This window comes from Nansenia antarctica, assembly GCF_963989245.1.
Source record: "Nansenia antarctica genome assembly, chromosome: 7".
NCBI classification, from domain to species: domain Eukaryota; kingdom Metazoa; phylum Chordata; class Actinopteri; order Argentiniformes; family Microstomatidae; genus Nansenia; species Nansenia antarctica.
The window spans coordinates 40764630-40770629 of NC_137677.1; positions in this window are offsets into that span (position 1 = coordinate 40764630).

A 6000-nucleotide genomic window follows, 5' to 3' on the forward strand; every position below is an offset into this window, starting at 1 on the left:
GAAGCGTATTAGGGCCACCAACTTGAGGTTTTTTTTCTCCCGAAAGGGGGTGGAGTCAGAATTTCTGAAATTAAAGTAAGAATTTCTGAGAAAAAACTCAGAATTTCTGAGAGACAAAGTCAGAATTTCTGAGATTAAAGTCAGAATTTCTGAGAAAAAAGTCAGAATTTATGAGATTAAAGTCAGAATTTATGAGATAAAAGGTCAAAATGTATTAGTGTTTATTGGTCCTTCTGGTTAAAATGAATGACATGAATGTTCTTATCAAGTTATACTTTGGAATTGACTTTAGTAATAAGGACATTCTTTGTGTATTGGCACAAAATCACCTTATTATAACAAGTATTCGTACTTTGAAGCGACGTTGTCGCGAACTGGGTCTTTAGGCTACAGAAGGAGAAATCACTCAGATTTAAATGAGGTAATAGCCTTTGTGCAGGAGGAACTATCAGGAAGTGGCCAAATGCAAGGCTATCGTTGGATGCATCTTCGTGCCATTCGAATGGGATTCGTGGTGCAACAAGATGTGATACGACAGATTATCAAATTAATTGACCCATGTTCAGTGCCAGGGGCGCCGCTAGAGATTCTGGGCCCCATGACAGAATAACATTTTGGGCCCCCCCACCTAAACCACCCATCAACCTAAACCCAGTTGAAGTTGATGAACTATTGATGCACTGCAAGAAATCCAATGATGGACATCTTTTGTAAATGTAATTTAAAATTACAGTTAATACAGGAATCAACAATTCAGCAAAGAAATCTCAACATTCTTTAACTTATTAAATTAAGACTTGAACAACACAAGGACAAAAGTATAATTAAATGAAGATTGGAACCCAATTATAAAAGTATAAATCTATAATTAAAAATAAAAATATAATTTGAATGGGGTGGTATTGTGTCTAAATAAATGTAGATCTTGTAAAGATCAGTTGGCCATAATACTGTCAGGATTAGATCAATGAAGAATTACAGCAGAGAGATATTTACTGACTCAGCATTGCTTGTTTCACACAAAGACAAACGTGTCTTATACAAGAGGGAGCAACACAGACATGGTGCCAGCGAAATTGAATGTGAAATGGGAAGATTTTTATTTTTACACTGGCAGTACTGTGGAATAGTATACCTGGAGAGCTAAAAACTATATCTAGCCTAATGCACAACGATTCAAGATAGGAGTAAAGAGATCAAATCAAATCAAAGCTAAACGCTGGGCCTTCTTAGTAGCAAAATCTTTAATAAGATCCTTAAAATCTAGTGATGAAGCCAACTTGCTGTGCTGCTGTCATTGTCCTTTGTTACTTCTTGCTCTTCTTCTTCTGCCTCTTTACCTCTTAATTTGTAAACATTTTATTCATTTTATCCAAACAATTACGAATTACAGGGACATTCCCCCTGGAGTAACTGAAGGCTAAGTGCCTTACTCAAGGGCACACTAGTAGTGGTGTGGTTTCAGGCGGGATTTGAACTCGCAACCTTCCGATCACAAGTCCAACTCACTATCCACTACTAGACCACCACTACCCCCCCACCTCTGCTCTCCTCTCTGGCTGCCTTGCTTGAAGAGGGCCCTGGCATGGAGTATCCATAGGTACATAATTCATAATATGTCCTATAATAGTATTAACATAATAACACATACATTACACCAGATTAGCTAACTTAAATGTTATCTAGCTAGCTAACAATATTATTAAGATGCCAGTGTGGTCAATGTTATTGCAATTACTGGAAGAACTATTAACTAAATATGAATATTAGCTAAAGTTGTATTCAATGCTTGCATGGTAATGCAGCATACATTAAAATATTCTAAATATGTTTGTTAACCCCAAACTCCTACTGCTCACCCCCTTCTCCTTCAACTGGGAGGTGCATCTGTGCATGACGTCATTAGCATGTAACATTATACTAGCTAGCTAGCTATAATAGCAAGAGTGCATAGCTGCTGGATACAAATTCACTGAGCTCTAATAACCTATATTTGGACCAAAATTGCCCTCATCTCATACATTTAACTGAAATTATACTGACAGTGCACTGTAAGTTAACTATACTTGAAGTTAATGTTAATTAGCTATCCACTTGTTAAGCCTGACGTCAAAAGTGACGTTTAGCCATTTCCGAGTCCAAACCAGAAATTCTCCGCACCAGAATACCTCTGAACTACAACGGTAGAATGACAGTTTAATAGTTTTTTAGACTCGGATCTATTCATACAACAAGGGACACAGCACTTTCCCGTTTTCTCCATATTGTCAGGGTATTTGAGCCCCGGAAAAGCGCTATATAAATATAATTAATTATTATTATTATTTCTCCATTTCGAAGACAGCACCTCAGCCAACGTTGGGTCCCGGAAACACGTCACGACTTAACAAGCGGATAGCGAGCTAACTAGATCATCCACGCAGTGATTAGATCACTAAACCACTGTTTTTAGTGATTTTTTAACTTTTCTCTTTTGAGACCCTGACTTTGGCTTTGCCTTTCACGACATCGTCCACGCACGCACACGTACATTTGATGCATTTCCAATCTGGCTGTCCTCCATCTGTCCCACACACATACTACAGCAGGACGTGTTGGTCATGGAAACCTTGTCAGAATATTTGCGGTAACGTTCCTCTCGTCTAGCAGCTCGCGCGCGGTGGACTGAACCATGCAATGACTAAATAGAGGGGTAAATAATAAGGCTTAATTTTGTTAAACATAGAGAAACAAAACTCCAGTTTGTTTCTTTTGTGACTTTTTTTATTACATAGAATTATAATTTGAATTCGGCTACATTAACGTCCTTATGATAATAATAATAATAATAATAATAATAATAATAATAATATTTATAAATATAATATATAAAATAAAAAAAAATAAAAAAAAAATCTCATGGGCCCCTGTCAGTGCTGGGCCCTTAGAATCGTCCTAACTTACCACCCCCTTAGCGGCGCCCCTGTTCAGTGCCCCTATCAGTTCGCAGCCTCTCTGGACATCCTCCAACACAATGCTTTGTGTAGGAGCCAGATATGGTCCTGTCATGTGTTGTAATTCACTGTGTGGGCATGGGGTGGCGCTGTCACAATACCTGAGGCAGGTCTTTATAAGGTAGTACATTTGTTGTTATCGTCAGGTGTTGACCCCAGAAGGGCAAATAGGTTTGACCGTGTAGTTTATTTGTATTTAATAATGGGCCTATATGTTTGCTCCTGACTGTGGGGCAAGGTATTTACCTCCTGGCCCCTCCCCCTGACCTGATAGGACCACTGGCTGTGACTGCATCTTGACCAAGTTTATAAGTAAGGATGTGGGCTCTGGCCCTGGCTCTCTTCTCCCTCACCTCTTGAGCAAGCAGCTCCCTCTCTCTCTCTCTCTCTCTGTCCCCTCCCCCTCTCGCTCTCTCTGTCTCTCTTTGCCAGACCAGCGTCCATCTTTGATGTCTGTGTACTTTTGCATTTTGAATAAATGGTCTTAAACTGCTCAATAACTGTTCTTCATTTTAGTAGCCAACAGGTTAGGAATTTACGACAGATGGCGAGCCAGCCAGGAGGTCTATAAAAAGGAATCTACGTTTGAAAACTTAAGCTGAATCCACGGCGCAGACGGTAAGAATTAAAATAGCGCTATTTTCTGTTTAAACCGCTAGGGGCGCGTGTGCAACAGCTGGGTTTTCAAGCGTTTTCTTTGAGACTAAAAACAACCTTCAACTTTAAGGTTTAAAGTACAGTAACTTGTTGGAAAAGGAAACACATCTTTCATAGTCTTTAAACTGGGGGTGAGAGCCGGGTTAAGAAGCCCGTTTTTGTAAATATACGATTAGATTGGTATATTGGTGATAAGGGCCGAATTTTGTAATTCGCCTTTTTGTGTAATATTGTGTAGTCTATTTTTGTAACTAATAGATATTGTTTGCATGGTGTTATGGAATATCGTGTATGTGTGTAAAATTCGGTATTAGAGGAAGACGGACTCTAATAGTGTCTATATGAAAAAGTGTAGACTGCCAGCAACAAACTGATATATATTATTGATTGTAAGTATATTAGATCAGAAAAGAGTCTGATGTGTGTAAAATTGAAATTTGATAAAGTGTAACTGGATTATGGAGTCTGTTTTGTAAATAAGAGCATTATTTGAAGTAGATTAAGAAATCAATTCTTCAGAACTGTGTCATAGAATCCATTCATAGACGCCATTGCCCTTTGTCCGGAGAAAAGACACGCACAGAGGGCGCGGTTTTCCCCAGAGGTTAGACAAAGGGTTGTTAAATTGACCCCCCTGCTTTCTGCCCTCTGGCCTTTTCACACATCAGGCTACAAACACGCGGTGATTTTTCAAGGGAAACGGGTTGTAGCCCCCCTCTTCTTGCCTCTGCAAACAAACACTCCTTTAGAAAGCATTCCTTTAGAAAGGAACCTGACTGATTAATTACATTCCTTATTTCTTACAGATCATTTCACATAGGTTGTGTAGTAATTTAGAGATAGAAAGATAGTGAATTGATCATTGGGGTATTTTAAAGTAGTTTAAAGTTTAAGCATTGTTTGTTAAAAGTGAATGAGATAAATAATAGTCTAACTGGATTGAGGGATAATCGTGAGGTTGTGTCGTGGAAGATGGCATTATTGTGGAAAAGCAATGTTATGTTGTAAGGATTGATCTGGGAGTCCACAGCGGGTTTCCCCTCAGAGGAGAAGGCCCCTCCTTCCCCTACTCCATTTTTACACGGAGGCGCTGGCGCATGCGCAATCGATACGCAAGTCGGTTGCTTGGCGCCATCTGCTGGACGAAATACGACAAGACATTTTTAAAACATTGGCTCTCTGTAGAAAGATGAAATACAACCCTCCTTCATTGATGATGTTCGTAAATGTTCTATATTAAATTACTTTAATTAATTTAATTAATTACTAATTGGTTGAATTAATTATTCAGATCATTTTATTGCTCTGTTTTCACAAAACTTTGATCAATTGTTTTGTGACAATCTAATGATAGGTTGATAATAGCTAATTGACTTTACAGGTTTACATCAATGAAGTGTCAATGAATAATTCTAACTAATCATTCATTCCTTTCACTTAACAAGTCGATTTCTTTACAGATTGTAATTAATAATTAATCATTCATTCTTTTCCAAATAACAAGTCGATTTCTTTACAGGTTATAATTAATATTTGTAATTTACATATTTTATTTTAGTTAGGTCATTTCCACAGTGTTTGATTAAGGAATAGCAGAATAGTACATATTTGATAGTTGAGCAGTAAAAGGGTTTTTGTGGATCGGTGAATACTTAGGTGTGACCAGCTTTTGTGATTTAATAATTGTGTTGACCAGAACTGTAATTAGTATTGAATGAGTAATTAAGTGACACATTCATAAACAATTAGGAAACACATTTAAGTATAAAGTACTTACACAGCTATTAGATTTAAGTTAATACTGCACTGACATACACAAGAGGCAAGTCTGTTATTCTGAAGTTGCAGGGTTTTTGTGGGGATGGTTAATACAGTTATATTGGACTAGCATTTGTTTAGCAAACAAGACAAAATAAGGTGGGTTGTAAGAAGCGTACACCTTATCTAATATAGAATATTGTCAGCATATTGAGCAAAGTAGAATGGGGTCGAATTCCACGAAGCTGTTAAAAGATATTAGTGAACATCGTGGAATGTTGGCTACGTTATCCCCTATGGCTGTAGTGGAAAAAATGAATCCTCTTGTTAGGGAAATTAGCAAAATGTCTACGAAATGGAATAGCCGTTGGGCATACATTGAACAGCCGTGGCCGAAGGAGGGCAGCATTAATTTACAATTAATTGCAACATTGGAGATACTTATCAATGGGCACAAAGCACATCAAAGAGGAAAGATTAGATCAGAGAAACGCAAGTTAGAGTTAGCTATTTTAGATCTATTTAAGGTAGAGGGACAGAAAATAGCTCAGATGGAACCGGAAAAGAAAAAAGAATTGGCCAGGACACTGGA